We start from the raw sequence: 21,622 nt of genomic DNA on the forward strand, positions 1-21,622 counted from the left end.
TCAGGGAGCTGCATTCAAAATGCGAATGTCTCACAGAACTTCCGGGAGACTCGGGATGTCTGTAATAATGATATTCAAGGGTGGGGCTTCATCTTTTTCTACAGCTCTGAGATTTAGGATATTGTATAGTCTATACCCAGAGTTTGCACAATTTTTGCTATGGGGAAACGTTTGTGGAAGATATCAGTGTTTTCTTGTGCACAGTCTTCATAATTTGTGTGATAAATAAATAAAATGTCTGTGGAAGGAACTCGGGGTCACAATTTCTATATTACAGTGCAGAGAAATCTATAAAGGAAAAATGGACAAGTCCGAGGTCAGGGCATGAGGCAAATTGAAGAAACAAACCAGGTCATGACAGCATCGCCAGATTTTTCTATTGTCATTTGTTATTAAGCACCCTTAATGAATACAGTTGTGTGTTTTTAACTTGACCACAGACCCACAAGAAACTAAATGGAAGTGTATACCAACACCTTTAATACCCCAGAGAGTACGCTGAGAGAAATTATCACTGGAAGGGAGGGGGAAAATAGATTAACCTCCCTCGACCTTCCAGCTGCGGACTGATTAGGCCCACTCAGTGATCCCTATTTCATCTGAAGAACCTAGCTAATACTCTAACAGATAAAGCCTGTGGCATCTGCATTTAATTTCTTTATTCTTACTATAACTTGTTTCAGTGGCTACTGCCTCACAATATTGGTAGGTGGGTGAAGCATCTATTAGTGGTTCATTAGTAGTGATGTCGCGAACATAAAATTTTCGGTTCGCGAACGGCAAACGCGAACTTCCGCAAATGTTCGCGAACCGGGGGAACCGCCATAGACTTCAATGGGCAGGCGAATTTTAAAACCCACAGGGACTCTTTCTGGCCACAATAGTGATGGAAAAGTTGTTTCAAGGGGACTAACAACTGGACTGTGGCATGCCGGAGGGGGATCCATGGCAAAACTCCCATGGAAAATTGCACAGTTGATGCAGAGTCTGGTTTTAATCCATAAAGGGCATAAATCACCTAACATTCCTAAATCACAATGGATATGGATTGACACCTGACATATGACATATTGACACCTTGACATATGGATTGACACCTGTCCTCAGAGACCCTGATACACACTGACACAGAGCAGAATAGGGACTGTTCCCCCTACATAGGGTCACTTGGCAGATATGGATTGACACCTGTCCTCAGGGACCCTGATACACACTGACACAGAGCAGAATAGGGACTGTTCCCCCTACATAGGGTCACTTGGTAGATATGGATTGACACCTATCCTAAGGATCCCTGATACACACTGACACAGAGCAGAATAGGGACTGTCCCCCCTACATAGGGTCACTTGGCAGATATGGATTGACACCTGTCCTCAGGGACCCTGATACACACTGACACAGAGCAGAATAGGGAATATTCATTAAATGCCAAACATTGTTATACAGGGGAATATTCAGTAAATGAGGATAAGGGGGGGGGGGGCTACTGTCCTCCCCCCTGGCCCCCACCCCTGCGTGGTGGGTGGGGGCCATAAATCACAATGGGGGGACCTACTGTCCTCCCGCCCGCCCCTCCCGTGAGCGGTGGGTGGGGGCCATACAAATAATGAGGGGGGGGACCTACTGTATGATGTTGTATCGATCAGGTAGTGTAAGGGTTACACCCGCTTCACAGTGACAGACCAAACTCCCCGTTTAACGCACCGTAAACAACCGCAAACAGTCTATTTACACAACCGCAAACTCCCCATTTGCACAAGCTAGCCATGTCCGTTCCTTGTCCTCACTGATGTCATTGAAGGTCTCTTCCTCCACCCAGCCACGTACAACACCAAGGGTCCCCGAAAGGTGACAACAAGCCCCCTGGGGCGCCTGCTGTGTTTGGTCTTCCACCTCCTCAAAGCCACCTTCCTCCTCTGACTCCTCTTCTTCAGACTCCTCTCTCTGCGTTGCCTCTCTCTGCGTTATTATAAGGTGTGTTAAGTAGTACTATTCTTATCAGTTTAATCCCTGTTACGAGTAGAGGACTATTTCCTTGTTGCGCCAAACCCCTTCAAAGATGGAAAAAGCGGTATGAGTGGAAGAAACGAGGAAATGTGGTCAGGTGGTGGTGCCAGCCCCACCGAGGGCTTGTACCCAGGTATGCTAATAAACTGAAAATATAAAAAATCTCCCAAGAAGGAGATCTAAAACTGGCATAGGAAAAGGTTAGACAACTATAATAAAGTGATACCTACAAATCCTAGTGAGCATAGGTGTATAATAGAGGGAGAAAGGGAAAGCAGAGTAATGCTTCCTAATACCCTGGTTAATACCCTTTGTTAAAGTAAATTGAGTAATGGACAAAAGTCTTTATTGTATCATTTATAAATAACAAAGGGATACTATACTCATTCCCCTATAGTGGCTAATTGTGTAATAATGGTAATACTATTACCTATTATATAATATTGCCAGGGGCAAGGAAATTCCCTCTAAATAGATGGGTATAGGCAGAGAGTATGGAGACCGGAGTGATGCTGTCATAAAAAGTGTCAATAAGGTGATATAAAGTTAAATGTATCACAGACACACAGCCACCCTTTCTCTTAGCTAGTTTACAGAAATGCTGGATAGGTAGAAGGGCTATAAAGACTCAGAGAGGTCTAAGAAAAATCCTCTAAACTAGCCCTAATCTCCTTAAACACCTTCAAGGGTGTTCTAAGCTAAAGCTCAATCTAAACGTTTAGATGACTGCCTGATTTCCCATCACAGATGCTGGCTAGGAATAACACTGTGCAAGACAAAGAGTGGGTCTAAGTGCCCATAGTGCAGTAAAGTGTCCCTAGTGAAGTGAAAAAGAGAATAACAAGCTGGCGCCCTTTCAGGGGACGTGTATATGGCATCGATTTTAGGAACCGGGAGATGGAAAAAGATGCTTGGTCGGTCCTCCTACTTCAAATTTGGGGCACTGCGCGTGCAATCTAATGTGCCACCAGATAGGAGTGGTGTGTTAAGTAGTACTATTCCTATCACTTTAATCCCTTTTATGTGCCTTTTTTTTTGGTTTGGTTTTTGAAGCCACACTGCAGCACCAGAGGCCCGAAAAATTAGGCATGTACACATGCCTGAAAAATGAGGTATTGTTGCAGCCGCTGCTGTAGCAGCGGCCAGAAAAATTGATGTTTGTTTCTAAGGCAGAAAGTGTCCTAAAACATTGCGGCTTGAACCCTAGTTGGTGGTGGATAAGTCACGCAAGTCAACCGGCATTCAGAGCTAAAATACAGCAGCGTGTGGACCATTTTTAGCTTAAGGCAGCTCATCTCATCAGGCCTTTTTTAGTCGAATGTATCGCCCACTGTCAGTCCCTTCGGGATCCATCCCTCATTCATCTTAATAAAGGTGAGGTAATCTACACTTTTTTGACCTAGGCGACTCTTCTCAGTGACAATACCTCCTGCTGCACTGAAGGTCCTTTCTGACAGGACACTTGAAGCGGGGCAGGCCAGAAGTTCTATCGCAAATTGGGATAGCTCAGGCCACAGGTCAAGCCTGCACACCCAGTAGTGAAGGGGTTCATCGCTCCTCAGAGTGTCGATATCTGCAGTTAAGGCGAGGTAGTCTGCTACCTGTCGGTCAAGTCATTCTTTGAGGGTGGATCCCGAAGGGCTGTGGCGATGCGTAGGACTTAAAAAGATCCGCATGTCCTCCATCAACAACACGTCTTTAAAGCGTCCTGTCCTTGCTGGCGTGGTCGTGGAGGAGGAGGATTACTTTCACCTCTTCCCCTGTTAGATTCCCGTTGTGCTGTGACATCACCCTTATACGCTGTGTAAAGCATACTTTTTAATTTATTTTGCAAATGCTGCATCCTTTCCAACTTGTTGTAATTTGGTAACATTTCAGCCACTTTCTGCTTATACCGGGGGTCTAGTAGCGTGGACACCCAGTACAGGTCGTTCTCCTTCAGCCTTTTTATACGAGGGTCCATCAACAGGCACAACAGCATGAAAGACCCCATTTGCACAAGGTTGGATGCTGAGCTACTCATTTCCCGTTCCTCCTCAGTGATCTCAATGAAGGTATGTTCTTCCCCCCAGCCACGTACAACACCACGGGTACCAGATAGGTGACGACGAGCACCCTGGGATGCCTGTTGTGGTTGGTCTTCCTCCTCCTCCTCAAAGCCACATTCCTCCTCTGACTCCTCTTCCTCACAATCCTCTTCCAGCGTTGCCAGCAAGCGATGCTGATAAGGCTGTTTCTGGTGGTGATGGTGACCACAACTCTTCCTCTTCCTCTTCACGCTCATCTACGGCCTGATCCAGCACTCTTCGCAGGGCACGCTCCAGGAAGAAAACAAATGGTATGATGTCGCTGATGGTGCCTTCGGTGCTACTGACTAGGTTTGTCACCTCCTCAAAAGGACGCATGAGCCTACAGGCTCCCCAGAGGCTGTCCTAGCACCCCGGTCATACAAATATTCATTAACGGCTTTTTCTTGTTGGAGCAGGCGGTCGAACATTAGGAGTGTTGAATTCCAACGTGTCGGGCTGTCGCAAATCAAACGCCTCACTGGCATGTTGTTTCGCCGCTGGATATCTGCAAAGTGCCACACACCTTCCTGGCCTGCTTCAGGACGTCCTGTAAGCCTGTGTACTTATGCACAAAGCGTTGTACGATCAGATTGCACACATGTGCCATGCATGGCACATGTGTCAACTTGCCCAACTTCAATGCCGCCAACAAATTTGTTCCGTTGTCACAAACCACTTTGCCGATCTCCAGTTGCTGCGGAGTCAGCCACTTTTCCACCTGTGTGTTCAGGGCGGACAGGAGTGCTTGCCCGGTGTGACTCTCTGCTTTCAAGCAAGTCAAACCCAAGACGGCGTGACACTGCCGTATCCGGGATGTGGAATAGTACCTGGGGAGCTGGGGGGGGTGCCATTGATGTGGAGCAAGACGCAGCAGAAGAAGAGGACTCAGCCGAGGAGGTTATGGAAGAGGATGGAGTAGCAGGAGTAGAGGAGGTGGCAGAAGGCCTGCCTGCAAGTCGTGGCGGTGTCACCAACTCCTCTGCAGAGTCACGCATTCCATGCTTGGCAGCCGTCAGCAGGTTTACCCAATGCGCAGTGTAGGTGATATACCTGCCCTGACCATGCCTTGCAGACCAGGTATCAGTGGTCAGATGGACCCTTGCCCCAACACTGTGTGCCAGACATGCTATTACTTCCTTTTGCACAATCGAGTACAGGTTGGGGATTGCCTTTTGTGAAAATAAATTTTGTCCGGGTACCTTCCACTGCGGTGTCCCAATAGCTACAAATTTTTTGAACGCCTCAGACTACACCAGCTTGTATGGTAAAAGCTGGCGGGCTAATAGTTCAGACAAGCCAGCTGTCAGACGCTGGGCAAGGGGGTGACTTTCTGACATTGGCTTCTTACGCTCAAACATGTCCTTGACAGACACCTGACTGTGGGCAGATGAGCGGGAACTGCTCAAGGCGAGAGACGGAGTGGCGGATGGTTGAGAGGGGGCAAGGAGGACAGCAGTGGTTGATGTGGCTGAAGATGCTGGACCAGGAGGAGGATGGCGGCTTTGAGTTTGTGTGCTGCTTGTACTCATGTGTTGATTCCATAGGCGTTTGTGATGTGCGATCATGTGCCTATGCAAAGCAGTTGTACCTAGGTGGGTGTTGGACTTCCCACGACTCAGTTTCTTTTGGCACAGGTTGCAAATGGCATCGCTGTTGTCAGAGGCAGACACACAAAAAATTCCACACTGCTGAGCTCTTCAATGACAGCATTCTGGTGGTGGACACAGCATGCGTTGATTGGTGTGCTGTCGGGCTGACCCCGGGTGCCGATGCATGCTGTCTGACTATGCCAGTAGCTCCTTGCGACGACCTCCCCCTGCTTCCAACTCGTCTCCTCCTCCTCTCTGTCTCCCCATCTGAACTTTCGCCCTGTTCTTCTTCTTGCCGAGCGGGCACCCACGTGACATCCATGGACACATCGTCATCATAAACCGCTTCACTTGTATCTGACAACTCAGCAAAGGAAGCAGCAGCGGGTACAACATCATCATCATCACACCGTACGTCCATGTGTGTAATGCTGCCTGACTGAGACATATCCCTGTTATATACATCCTCTGGCGATAATGGTTGCGCATCACTCATTTCTTCAAATGGATGTGTAAATAACTCCTCTGACAGATAAAGTGAAGCGGCTGTGGTGGCGGCAGGCGGGTGAGTGGTGCTTGAGAGGTGCCCGAAGCTAAGCTGGAGGAGGATGGTGCGTCAAGGTTCCGAGTGGAAGCTGTAGAAGATTGGGTGTCCTGTGTTAGCCAGTCAACTATGTCCTCAGAACTTTTCAAGTTCAGGGTACGTGGCCTCTGAAAACTGGGCATTATTCTAGGTAAAAAGGGAATCACAGCACCACGACCACGATGGCCCCTGCGGGGTGGCCTGCCTCTGCCTGTCATTTTTAGGGGGGATTAGTGGTACTATGCGTGCAAGCTACTGTGAGACCAGATATGAGTGGCACTGTGCACTGGCAGAGATTGGCAGAGTACACGCTGTAGGCCTGACACCTGCTTGAAGACAACTAACTGCTATTCAATCTATAACAGTGAAAAAAGTTTTTGGGTTTTTAAATGCACGCTATTGTGACACCAGATATGAGTGGCACTGTGCACTGGCAGAGGTTGGCAGAGTACACGCTGTAGGCCTGACACACACGCTTGAAGACAACTAACTGCTATTCAATCTATTACAGTAAAAAATTGTTTTTGTTTTTAAATGCACGCTATTGTGACACCAGACCAGATATGAGTGGCACTGTGCACTGGCAGAGGTTGGCAGAGTACACGCTGTAGGCCTGACACACCCGCTTGAAGACAACTAACTGCTATTCAATGTATAACAGTGAAAAAAGTTTTTGGGTTTTTAAATGCACGCTATTGTGACACCAGATATGAGTGGCACTGTGCACTGGCAGAGGTTGGCAGAGTACACGCTGTAGGCCTGACACACACGCTTGAAGACAACTAACTGCTATTCAATCTATTACAGTGAAAAAAATTTTTTTTTAAAATGCACGCTATTGTGACACCAGATATGAGTGGCACTGTGACCTGGCAGAGGTTGGCAGAGTACATGCTGTAGGCCTGACACACACGCTTGAAGACAACTAACTGCTATTCAATCTATAACAGTGAAAAAAAAATAGTTTTTAAATGCACGCTATTGTGACACCAGATATGAGTGGCACTGTGCACTGGCAGAGGTTGGCAGAGTACACGCTGTTGGCCTGACACACAGACGCTTGCAGACAACTAACTGCTATTCAATCTATTACAGTGAAAAAAAAGGTTTTGGGTTTTTAAATGCACGCTATTGTGACACCAGATATGAGTGGCACTGTGCACTGGTAGAGGTTGGCAGAGTACATGCTGTAGGCCTGACACACAGACGCTTGCAGACAACTAACTGCTATTCAATCTATTACAGTGAAAAAAAATGTTTTGTTTTTAAATGCAAGCTATTGTGACACCAGATATGAGTGGTGGCACTGGGCAAGTGGGCACAGTATCCACTGTGAGCCTGACACAGAAGCTGGCAGGCAGGCAACTGCAATTAGATTACACAGGAAAAAAAGACTGTTGTTCTAGCCCTAAAAATTGCTTTTTGGGGTGCTGTCCTTACAGCAGAGATCAGATGAGTCCTTCAGGACTTTAGTGGACACTGAATACACCAGCCTAGCTATCCATTTCCCTATCAAATGAGCAGCAGCTACACTTTCCCTCCTCTATCTAAGAATGCAGCTTCAGAATGAATCTAAAATGGATGCTGTACAGGAGGTGGGAGGGTCTGGAAGGGAGGATCTGCTGCTGATTGGCTGGAATGTCTCTGCTGACTGTGAGGCACAGGGTCAAAGTTTACTCAATGATGACGAATAGGGGGCGGATCGAACCGCGCATATGTTCGCCCGCCGTGGCGAACGCGAACACGCTATGTTCTCCAGGAACTATTCGCCAGCGAACCGTTCGGTTCATCACTATTCATTAGGTGTCTGTTATAAAAGGGGCACCAACCCGCAATCCAACAGGTAGACTCCAGGTGTGCTCTAAATAAGAAAATCCAGCTCAACATAAGCATACTAAAATAATCCATGTTTGCAGTTTGTTCTGATGAGCAAAGGAAAACCTTGACATGAAGGGGCACAACCCCGTTTTTGTATAGTTTGTTTCTACTATTTTAAGTACAGGTACAGTATACAAGCACATGAGATAATGTAGGCAAGCGTTTTAGTTACTTTGAAATATGTTAATGCATTTTTAACAGACGGATATTGTTTTCAGAGTGAAAAAATGAGAAACAAATGCTGTATTCTAAGAAGAAAGAAATCTACTCCATACTACAGACAAGTGGTCACAATCAACATATATTGTTTAGTTGTAACAACTGCTGTTACATGGTAATGGTGATGGTGAGACTTTTTTTCTCACTAAAAACTTTAAAACAGAGAATGTTTCCCACATGTCTGGCAGATCATTGTGGGAATAGGCATTTTCAAGTTTCTGTGGTTCACTCCTGCTTTTAACATCTTCATGAAAAATCATGTCTATCACAATGATACCAACCACCACGTTTGCTTTCCAATCCATTTCCATAGCAACCCTACCATGAGCCTAGATAGAAAGTTATTGTTTTTTGCCTGTAGCACCAAAACACATTTTTTTGTGTGTTGGTAGAGTTGCCATGGCAGTGAATTGGAAATCAAGCAAATCTACCAGGACACTATAAATGTGTTGTTGCCATAGCAACTCTCCAGTATGTTGCTGGTGGGGGTCTAGCAGGGCTACAGTCCCAAATTAGGGGCGCGGTAGCCCAGAATCTCTTAGTTGTGGGGGCTGGGGAAGTTGAGCCCCATAACTGTGTGATTTGTTTACTCCATGCTGCTCCATGTTGAATCTGGAACAGGACAAGCATAGTAGTGCAGTTTTGCTAATGACATAAGGACTATGACAAACTTACCATGTTCCATCATTTCTATTACTGTGTTGCTTCTACTTCCAGTCTAGACTCAACAATGAGAACTGGAGAGAGAGCAACATAGAGGCAAAACCACACAGATTCAGAGACTGGAAATGCAGGGCCAGCCCTACAAAAGGTAGCTGGCTGCTGCATGCCTTCCACCCCTGAGCAGAGCACAACCAGATAGAAAAATATTTTGGTTGTATAGTGTGCTTAAGTGTGTGAGGTTATATGTGCCTGACTGTCTATGTGGATCTATCTTTGTCTGTGTATAGTTGTATGTGCCTGCATCTGTAAATGTGTCTGAATAACTCTGCATGTGCCTGTGTTTGTGTATGCATGAATGTGACTGCCTGCGTGTGCTTGTGTCTTTGTATGCTTGTATATGACTGTCTGTGCGTGCCTGTGTGTGTGCCTGTATCTATGTATGTCTGTATGTGACTGTCAGTGTGTGCCTGTATCTATGAATACCTATACAGGGAGTGCAGAATTATTAGGCAAGTTGTATTTTTGAGGATTAATTTTATTATTGAACAACAACAATGAAATGAACCCAAAAAACTCATTAATATCAAAGCTGAATATTTTTGGAAGTAGTTTTTAGTTTGTTTTTAGTTATAGCTATTTTAGGGGGATATCTGTGTGTGCAGGTGACTATTACTGTGCATAATTATTAGGCAACTTAACAAAAAACAAATATATACCCATTTCAATTATTTATTTTTACCAGTGAAACCAATATAACATCTCAACATTCACAAATATACATTTCTGACATTCAAAAACATAACAAAAACAAATCAGTGACCTTTGCAAGGACACTCAAAAGCCTGCCATCCATGGATTCTGTCAGTGTTTTGATCTGTTCACCATCAACATTGCGTGCAGCAGCAACCACAGCCCCCCAGACACTGTCCAGAGAGGTGTACTGTTTTCCCTCCTTGTAAATCTCACATTTGATGATGGACCACAGGTTCTCAATGGGGTTCAGATCAGGTGAACAAGGAGGCCATGTCATTAGATTTTCTTCTTTTATACCCTTTCTTGCCAGCCACGCTGTGGAGTACTTGGACGCGTGTGATGGAGCATTGTCCTGCATGAAAATCATGTTTTTCTTGAAGGATGCAGACTTCTTCCTGTACCACTGCTTGAAGAAGGTGTCTTCCAGAAACTGTCAGTAGGACTGGGAGTTGAGCTTGACTCCATCCTCAACCCGAAAAGGCCCCACAAGCTCATCTTTGATGATACCAGCCCAAACCAGTACTCCACCTCCACCTTGCTGGCGTCTGAGTCGGACTGGAGCTCTCTGCCCTTTACCAATCCAGCCACGGGCCCATCCATCTGGCCCATCAAGACTCGCTCTCATTTCATCAGTCCATAAAACCTTAGAAAAATCAGTCTTGAGATATTTCTTGGCCCAGTCTTGACGTTTCAGCGTGTGTGTCTTGTTCAGTGGTGGTCGTCTTTCAGCCTTTCTTACCTTGGCCATGTCTCTGAGTATTGCACACCTTGTGCTTTTGGGCACTCCAGTGATGTTGCAGCTCTGAAATATGGCCAAACTGGTGGCAAGTGGCATCTTGGCAGCTGCACGCTTGACTTTTCTCAGTTCATGGGCAGTTATTTTGCACCTTGGTTTCTCCACACGCTTCTTGCGACCCTGTTGACTATTTTGAATGAAACGCTTGATTGTTCGATGATCACGCTTCAGAAGCTTTGCAATTTTAAGAGTGCTGCATCCCTCTGCAAGATATCTCACTATTTTTGACTTTTCTGAGCCTGTCAAGTCCTTCTTTTGACCCATTTTGCCAAAGGAAAGGAAGTTGCCTAATAATTATGCACACCTGATATAGGGTGTTGATGTCATTAGACCACACCCCTTCTCATTACAGAGATGCACATCACCTAATATGCTTAATTGGTAGTAGGCTTTCGAGCCTATACAGCTTGGAGTAAGACAACATGCATAAAGAGGATGATGTGGTCAAAATACTCATTTGCCTAATAATTCTGCACTCCCTGTATATGTCCATCTGTGTATGTGTTTGTCTGTATATGCCTATCTGTGTTTGCATGCATCTGTGTATGCCTATCTATGTGTGTCGGTGAATGGTGGAATATGTGCCTATTTTACAATGTTTCATGGCAGAACATTATCAAGAACAGAACAATGCCTCCAATGGTCTATCTTCTTCCTATAATGCATCATTCTCAGGTAAATGACACATGCATCTGGCCACCCACCTGATCTAAAAGAAAAGGAGATTTATCAGACCAGGCAACCTTCTTCCATTTCTCCATAGTCCAGTACTAACACTCACATTCCCATTGAAGGTGTTTATGGCAGTGTACAGGGGTCATCAAGGGTACTCTGAATTGACTGAGGCAATGCAGCCCCTTAGACAACAATCTGTGATGCACAGTGTGTTCTGGCACCTTTCTACCATGGCCAACATTATGTTTTTCAGCAATTTGAGCTACAGTAGCTCTACTGTGTAATCGTACCAGACGGCTAGTCTTTGCTCCCCACCTGCATCAATGAGCCGTGGGTGCCTATGACCCTGATGCCGGTTCACTGATTGTCCTTCCTTGCCCCACTTTTGGTAGGTACTAACCACTGCAGACTGGGAACACCCCTGCAAGACTTGCTATTTGGAGATGCTCTAACCTTGTTATCTAGCCATAACTATCTGGCACTTATCAAAGTTATTCAGATCTTTTCACTTGCACATTTTTTCTGCTTCCAACATGAAATTTAAGAACTGACTGTTCATTTGCTGCCTAGTATATCCCACTCCTTGACCTGTGCCATTGTAACAACATAATCAATGTTATTCACTTCACCTGTCAGTGGTTTTACTGATCAGTGTTAAGAGGTGGAATTTGCGACGGTGTGGGAATTTAAACAGGGTCCACCAAATTTTTAGGGGAGTCTTGAGTATTTTATGACCTAGCATTGTCCTTGGCAACTCATCTAGAAAATTATATATTTGTTGTTGCCATAGCAACTCTACCAGGAAACTATGAATGGTTCCCTAAAATGTACTGATAAAGTAAAGGTTGTTTTATTAATTTTTTTCTATTGTGAGTTTACATGTGTTAACTTGTCTTTCCCTCTATACACATAGTTGAATTAAGTGAAGTTTAGTGAATTAGTCACTTCATTTGACATGGTGGTATGAAACCAGGAGCTACTTGGCATTTATTGTCTCCTATTAATCTCAGTGGGAGACGTTATAACTTAACGGCAGCCGCTAATTAACAATTGTTACGTTTTGTAGCATGGAAACAGCTGGTAGTTGCTAACATTAGCAACAGCCATTTTAGCAATTATCAACTTATGATTATCAACTATGGAACAAGCATAGAAAAAAGCTCTGAGAAAGCCATGTTTTGACTTTTTAATCCAGCAGTGAATAGCAGCAGTTTAAAATTAACATTTACGTAATTTGTCCACCAAAGGACTGCAGCAATTACTGTCAATGCTAAAACGTCAAATGCACAGCAAAAACTAATGGGCATAAGCACAGCATAATAACTTAAAAGGGCACTATTATCTGCAAAATCACTACAGCTCGGTGGAGTGGTTATTTTGTTAATAGACTCCAAGGTGTAGTAATTTTAAAAATAAACTACTTGTCCAAGAGACTAAAGCAGTAATCCAGGTGTCCATCATGACAATCTACATATCATGCTACACAAAATAATTTCAGATTGGGGGAAAAAGCTGGTCTGGAAAAATTCTACAACTCAACAATAGTCACAACGTTTTGCCTCTGTTTTTTTAATTTGTGACAATCTGTTCAGTGAATAAGCCTCAATGTCTCACCCTCTAACCTGCCATAGGATCACCCTCTTGTCATCTGCTTATTGTGTGTGTTGGCTGTGTGCAATGTGTATGTGTTTGATTGCTGTGGGTGTGTGTCTGGTGTATGCTGACTGTGAACAATGTGTGTGTTTGCTGTGTGCAATGTTTGTGCTGTGTGTGGTGAGCATGTTGGTTTTGTGTAATGTTTGTGGAGTGTGTGTTGACTTTTTGTATGTGTTGCCAACGCTACCTGCGTGTATTGGATGTTTGTTTCTGGTATATGTGTGTAGGTGCTAGATGTGTGTGTTAGCTGTGTGTAATTTGTGTGGATGTAGTGTGGTAGTTGTCTCTAACATGAATGGGTGTGATATGTGCTGTCTAGTGTGTGTGTGCTTACTGTATTTCATGTATGTGTTTAAAACAGAATAGATTAAGGAATCCTACTTACAAATTCCTGAATGGACCTGCTCTGGGTATGGAAAGATTTGGTGGTTTGATCCCCACCACAGATACAATGGAAGCAGGATGCTGGATAAAATCAGTGGAGACGATATAGATATAAAATATAACACATTTTTTGGTACAAAGTGAAAACAATAAATTTGTAACTAAAACACAATTAACCCCTTAAGGACGCAGCTTCAGAAGCTGGACATACACTTAAGGACACAAGCAAATCTTGCATGTTTTCCTGTTTGACTTTAATGACAATTTGCGTTTTTCTTTTTTATTGCACCAACTCATTTTACACACAATTTTTAAAATGGGCTTTAATTTGATGTGACATATACATATATAAATTCTCATTTATTATACAAAAATGCAAAACAATGAAGAAAAAAAAAACATTTTGTTCACAGTTTTGGCAATAATAATGTGTGCATAATATTATATAGCAACAACAGATTCCGTAGCGCTTTACAATATTATTAGAGGGGGGATTTAACTATAAATAGGACAATTACAAGAAAACCTACAGGAACGATAGGTTGAAGAGGACCCTGCTCAAACGAGCTTACAGTCTATAGGAGGTGGTGTATAAAACACATTAGGACATTAAATAGCAATCAAATAAAGAGGGAGTGAAGCAGAGCTGGAGGAGAGAGAAGAGTGCTGCCCTTTAGGAGAGAGCAAGAGACAGGTATGTGAGGTAGAGGTTACTCTGGGAGGCCCTAAGCTTTCCTAAAGAAATTGGTTTTTAAGGCACTTCTTAAATGATTGAAGACTAGGGGAGAGTCTGATGGTGGTAGGCAGGCTATTCTATAGGAAGGGAGCCGTCTGCGAGAAGTCCTGCAAGCGCAAGTTGGCCATACGGGTGCAAGCAGCGGACAGGAGAAGGTTTACGGGCAGAGCAGAGAGACTGAGAAGGGGCATACCTAACGATCTGTGAGGAGATATAAGAGGGGCTAGAAATGTTCAGTGCTTTATAGGTATTAGTTAGCACTTTGAATTGACTCCTATATGATACAGGAAGCCAATGTAAGGACTGACAGAGGGGTGAGGTGTGAGAGGACCAACTAGAGAGGAAAAGCAGTCTGGCGGCAGCATTCATTACAGACTGTAGCGGGGCAGTATGGCTACTGGGAAGACCAATTAGGAGAGAGTTACAATAATCCATGCGAGAGATTACTAGAGCATGGACAAGCTCTTTAGTAGCATCTTGTGTAAGAAAGGGGCAGGTGCGGGCGATGTTTTTAAGGTGGAATTGGCATGATTTGACAATAGACCAGATGTGAGGCTCAAAGGTGAGGCCAGAATTTAAAATAACACCAAGACAACGTGCTTGTAAGGATGGGCTGATATGGGTACCACCAATCTGAAGGGAGAGCGAGAGAGGAGGATTACTATTACGAGGAGGAAAGACAAGAAGTTCTGTTTTGGAAAGATTGAGTTTCATAAAGCAGGAGGACATTCAATCAGAGATAGAAGAAAGGCATGAGATGACAAGTTGCAGGACATCAGGGGAGAGGTCCGGGGAGGAGAGACATATCTGGGTGTCATCAGCGTACAGGTGGCATTGGAATGCAAATTAGGTAATAGGTTTGCCAAGAGAGGCAGTGTAAAGAGACAAAGCCTTGGGGTACTCCAACTGAGACAGGACGAAGGGTGGAGGTATCATTAGAAAAGGAGACACTGAGTGAGCATTGGGAGAGATAGGAGGAAAACCAAGAGAGGACAGTGTCACAGAGACCAAGTGAATGAAGAGTTTGGAGAAGGAGAACATGATCAACGGTGTCAAAGGCAGCAGAGAGGTCAAGAAGAAATAGTATGGAGTAGTGACCTTTGGATTTAGCTGTGATAATGACGTTAGTGACTTTAATAAGGGCAGTTTCAGTAAAGTGGAGGGGGCGTAAGCAGGACTGAAGAGGGTTAAGGAGAGAGTTGGAGTTGAGGAAACAGGCCAGATGGGTAAAGACTAGTCTTTCAAGGAAAAAGGGAGCAGGAATATAGGACGATAGTTAGAAGGGGAGTATGAGTCAAGACTTGTTTTTTTTTAAGATGGGTACTACAGTAGCATGTTTAAGGACAGCAGAGACAGTGCCAGTAGAAAGAGAGTAGTTGAAGATGTGTGTTAAGGAGGGCACAAGACAAGAGGAATGGAATAGCCTTCCAGCTGAAGTGGTAGAGGTTAACACAGTAAAGGAGTTTAAGCATGCATGGGATAGGCATAAGGCTATCCTAACTATACGATAAGGCCAGGGACTAATGAAAGTATTTAGAAAATTGGGCAGACTAGATGGGCCGAATGGTTCTTATCTGCCGTCACATTCTATGTTTCTATGTTTCTAAATCTGATAAGGTGAGACGGGACAGGATCAAGTGGGCAAGTGGTGGGGCGAGAGGAAATGATAAGCGACGCCACCTCTTTTTCAGTAGCCTGGGAGAAGATTGTATGTTGGAGTGGCATGATCCAGGTGTGGTTGAGAAAGTGAGGGGCAAGGTGGTGAGAATTCTTTCCTTAGCTGGGATAGCACATATTTTTATACCTGTAAATTTTAAACCACATGGGTTTTTATGGTGATGACTTAAAAAATAATTTGAAACCGTATGGTTCTCATATATATTTCTGCTATTATGGCAGTGCTCTGATATTCTGGTTTTAAGATGTCTAGATGTCATACCTACCTACTGGAGGCCTCAAGTACATTCCAACAGGTAGATTACGTACCTTGTGTTACAGTTAATGAAATCTTTTATATTACAGGTTTTATTAGTGATATTTGACAGGATATTTTTACAGGTTTTATTAGTGATAAAATGTAACCAAAAACAAAACAACCAAATCTTCCACTTTTTCTAGCGTACAAGGTTTTTTTAAATGTAGAAAATGTGTTGTATGCAAAACTACACAGGGGTCAGTCGCTAATAGAACCATTCAATTTAAGTCAAATATCACTAATAAAACCTATAATGTATAGATTTCATTATCTGCAACACAAGGAACGTAATCTACCTATTGGAATACCATTGCTGCCTCCAATATTTAGGTATGTAACTAGACATCTTAAAACCAAAATATCAGAGCAATGCTGTAATATCAGAAATGGATATGAGAACCGTACGGTTTCAAAACATTTTTAAGTCATCACCATAAAAACCCATGTGGTTTAAGATTTACGGGTATAAAATACTTGCTCTCCCATGGTGAGGAGGAGATATTAAGAGAATCTTATGTAGAACTGAAATGGAATGGGCTTTTAATTTGAGAACATACAGAAAGTCGTGTGTAGCAGACTGCTATATTTTTGCTGTTTTGATTTAAGTTTTGAGATCTTGAACTTGGAAGAAGAGGACAGAGGAGAAGCCTTATTTACTGGCTCTGCATAAAGAAAGTGTGTTCTTACCTGTTTCAATTATCTATTCCTGCTGGGACAGTGAAATAAAAACAGGGGAAGGCTAGTGCACTGCTACTACAAGAAGTTGGAGACTGTCTACTGCTCTCCTAGGATAATTAGAAGACTGTTATTTTATGTTCAGCTCCCTGCAGATTCTGGGACTTTCTGCAGTAGTTTGAATGAGCTTTTGCATCCTGTCAGCAGAAGGAAGAGAAAGGATTGCCATTGCTGTTCTGCTGCTGTCCTACCTTTGTCTGGATCTTTCTGGAGATATCTGCAGTTACAGAAGTCACTCAAAGGTACTGTCTCCAGCAGGGCCGGATTAACATAGGGGCTGGTGGAGCTGCAGCTCCATGCCCAGGCCCATGGAATATGCCCATTTAAAAAAAAAAAAATGTTAAACTTTTTTTTTTTTTTACACACTACTCTTGGGTTTGCCACCTGACTGGTATTTTACCAGCACAGCTGGTATTTGGGGCTGCCTGGCCGTGCCAGTATTGCAGTAATACCGGCAATACAAATGCAGATATTTTTAAGTGGAGATTACTCTGCTATACCAGCACCAGCCAGTAGGGGTCACTGTGTGTGGAGAGGGGCAGGGATAGGAAGTTACAGCATATCCCTCCCTGCCTCTCTCTACTCACTGATCCGCGGGGGAGCAGATACACAGCACATAGAGTCCAGACAGCAGCTCCCAGTCTGCAGACAGATTACAGCTCAGGGAAGTGAAGGATAGGGGGGGGGGGAAGGATGGGGGGGGGGAAGGAAGCAGGGAAACTTGGGGACACTGAGACACTAGGGGACACTGTGAGACATTGGGACATGGAGACACTAGGGACAAAGTGCCTCCATGTTTCCGAGTGTCCCCATGTCTCCCAGTGTCCCAGCTAGTGTCTCAGTGTCCCCATATCTCCCAGTATCCCCAAATTTTTCAGTGTCTCCATGTCTATGTCAACAAGTGCCCCCATGTCTCACAGTGTCCCCCAGTGTCTCCGTGTCCCCATGTCTCCCAGTGTCCCCTAGTCTCACAGTGTCTGTGTCCCCATGTCTCCCAGTGTCTGTGTCCCCATGTCTCTGTGTCCCTAGTGTCTGTGTCCCCATGTCTCTGTGTCCCTAGTGTCTGTGTCCCCATGTCTCCCAGTGTCTGTGTCCCCATGTCTCTGTGTCCCTAGTGTCTGTGTCCCCATGTCTCCCAGTGTCCACATGTCTGTATCCACAAGTGCCCCCATGTCTCCCAGTGTCCCCAAGTGTCTCAGTGGCCCCTGGTGTCTCAGTGTACCCATGTATCACTGTGTCTACATGTGTCTCAGTGTCCCCTAGTATCCTAGTGACAAGGGAAACACTGAGACATGGGGACACAGGGAGAAATGAGGACACTGGGAGACTAGGGGACTGGGCTACATGGGGACACTGACACTTTGATACATAGGGACACTGATGCCAGGCTGGCCTTCCAATTCTTTGGACAGACATGCCCCTTTTTGGGCATGTTCGCACCTTTTGGCAGTTCTGGTCACGTGATTTGCGTCAGTGGCACACCCTTTTACCCCGCCCATTGACTTAACTTGACACTGCTGTTAGGGGGTGTGGATTTACTTGAAAGATGAAAGCATAAATTAGAGAGAGAATAGCATAGAGTATGTGTTTTCTTATAGCTGCATCCTTTGAGTTTCCCTCCATCTCCATCAGATACATGACGCTTGGGATGTGTGACTGTTTTAGTGTTTTTATGGTCGATAAGATTCTGTAATTAGGCCCCATCATAATTGTCCGCACCAGGCCTACTGGGCTCTTAATCTGGCCCTGGTCTCCAGAGATTGCTTCAGGATTCTCCCTTATAACTGTATCTGGGTAGCGCTACCTACACCCAACGTTGTGCACATAATTTACCTGCAGGTACCTATGAGTTTAACTGTTCAGATGTAGTTATTGACATTTTTAAGGGAATTTAGTTGTCTGCATTCCTGCTGCTAAAGACTCTTGTGACTGTATCAGGGACTTTATCATAATTTAACATTAGCCAGGAACTGCATTGTTATCTCTGCTGTTATACGTGTATCTCTTTAACCACAATACAGTGTATATTTCCATGTCTGTATTTATTTCATGTCCTGAGGTATTATTAAGTGGAGGGTACGCATCTACTCAGTGGGGTGGGTACCCCATAAATAGAAGTTGCACTGAGTGGAGGCACTGTGTCAGAACAAGATGTCCCGATCTCCCAACTATGGCGGAGGCTCAGGATCCCTGTCAGCGACAGAAGAAGGTGTAACTGCTGCTAACTACGGCTTGTTGCCAGGAGCAGGGCAAAAAAGGGGTCACAGGTAGAGGCACTCCTGAGATGAATCGGGACTGCAACATTGTTAAAATCCAATGTCTCAGCCCTAAAAAAGTCAGGGACTGGGTCAGGAAGAAAATCATTCCCCCAAATCAAGTTGTAGTTGTGTGTAACATACCTCTCAACCTGGAAAGGAGATGTTTTGATGATGCCATTCGACAGATCGCAGGGTTACAGAAATTCCGTCTTTTACAGTCAGAAGGATGAGAAGGCGGGGCTTGCTGTTGCTCTAGTGAGGAGTCATAGGCCACTAAATAAAGAAGATTGTACTTAGTAATTACAGTTGCCAAAGTCTCAGCTCCCTGGAAGTCCTTTGATTTATGCTCAAGATGAGTCAGAAGATGAAAGTGACCCCAAAGATGGAAACAGTGATCACATATTTGGTATCCCTCCTAGGAGAATAATTAAGACTGATACTGAAGGAGAAGGCAGTGATGAACACGCACAACAGCGTCTGAAACTGCCCAAAAGAAGCAGGACCCATAGGAAGCTTCCTAGTGTTCCCACAAGTCAGAAGACAGAGGAGAGCCTTTCCCTAACTGAAGTCTTAACTCCGTTATCTAAAAGTGTGGTCCAAGCATTTAATGAGCATAATTACAAGAGACTTAAAGTTTTCTCTGGAGTTATGCCGGTGCCAACCGGGGAAGAAGGATTTGTTTTGTGGAGAAGTAATGTAACCCGGGCACTAAAGGAGTGAACTTGTACTAAAGAGTCCAAGCGACTGAGGTTGATCAAAGGCCTGAGATCTTCTGCACTAGAATTAATAAAGTGTCATCTACTACGCTTCCCCTTCAGTGCCGCGGGAGGGGGCCTTGACAGAAGGGGAAGCTATAGTTTCAGGAAAACTAGTTTGTTTAACTGTTCAGATGTGGTTATCGACGTTAAGGGAATTTTGTTGTCTGCATTCCTGCTGCTAAAGACTCTTGTGACTGCATTATTCCTACATCAGGGACTTTATCATCATTTAACATTAGTCAGGAACTGCATTGTTATTTCTGCTGTTTTATGTGTATCTCTTTATCCACAATACAGTGTGTATTTCCATGTCTGTATTTATTTCATGTCTCTGATGTATTATTAAGTGGACGGTACTCATCTACTCAGATGTTGCACTGAGTGGAGGCACTGTGTCAGAACAAGATGTGCCAATCTCCTAACTAAAGCGGAGGCTCAGAATCCCTGTCAGCGACATAAGAAGGTGTAACTGCTGCTAACTACGGCTTGTTGCCAGGAGCAGGGCAAAAAGGGGTTACATGTGCAAAACCAAAAGATCAATAGATAAATTAAAAGAGTTTTAGCTCAAAGATTAAAAGCGATATTTTCAATATTAAAAATACTATTATAGTACTCGTAATAGTAGAAATGTGATATATTTGTTGGAATGTCCATATGGGTTTCAATATGTAGGAAGAACCACAAGACCTTTATAAATAAGGATAGCACAGCATTGCCGCAATATAGAAAAAGGATACAAAAGCCATTCAACCTGCACAACAATGATTCGGTATGTTTTAAGATATAAGGTATAGCCACACCAGAGTTTGAAATATGGTAAAAAGGCTAGGTAGGGCTGAAATGGAGTGGGTCCACCATCTAGGCACTTTTCATCCTGACGGTCTCAATGCAGAGTTTAAACTTTTGATATATTTTTTATATTTTATATCATTTTTTGTATTCTTTATTTAATCCATATTCAGACGTGGCAGAATCATTACAATCAAAATAAAAGCAAAAACAGATATGCATGAACACAAGCATGAATGTAGTACACTAATAACTTTTGTTCTGACTATGTTTGTTTTTTTGTTGTTAAACAATTGTGTTAGCGCCCGTAAGATAACTGCCGGGTTAAAGGCAAAAAAAAACCACAGCAACAACTATGTTGGATTAGAATGAGAAAACATATAAACCAAACAAGAAAGTCCATGGTGAGATATAGGCAGTTTGTTGAATTAAAGTAAAGGGTGAGATTACATGACAGGAGCTGGGAGAGAGGTAGGTGGTGGTATTGGAGCTATTATAGCCAGGATAATCTCGGGCTCGGATGATTTGGGCCTCAGAATCATGGTCTACGTCACTGAAAGTGGCCGCATGGGCTCCCTCGCTATAGGAGAGAAGAAGCAGAGTACTGCGCAGCCCCCACGTGCCCCGGCCTACCGGGAAATTTCCCAGTATCCCGGTGGGCCATTTTTTATTTTATTTTATTTTTTATTAATTTTTATTTATTTTTTGGGTTTATTATACATTATCCTCCATAGCCAGTAACCTGTGTTTATTATACATTATCCCCCATAGCCAGTAACCTGTGTTTATTATACATTATCCCCCATAGCCAGTAACCTGTGTTTATTATACATTATCCTCCCATAGCCAGTAACCTGTGTTTATTATACATTATCCCCCCCATAGCCAGTAACCTGTGTTTATTATACATTATCCCCCCACAACCAGTAACCTGTGTTTATTATACATTATCCCCCCACAACCAGTAACCTGTGTTTATTATACATTATCCCCCCCATAGCCAGTAACCTGTGTTTATTATACATTATCCTCCCATAGCCAGTAACCTGTGTTTATTATACATTATCCTCCCATAGCCAGTAACCTGTGCTTATTA

Source organism: Pelobates fuscus, chromosome 2 (assembly GCF_036172605.1).
Source record: "Pelobates fuscus isolate aPelFus1 chromosome 2, aPelFus1.pri, whole genome shotgun sequence".
NCBI lineage: Eukaryota > Metazoa > Chordata > Amphibia > Anura > Pelobatidae > Pelobates > Pelobates fuscus.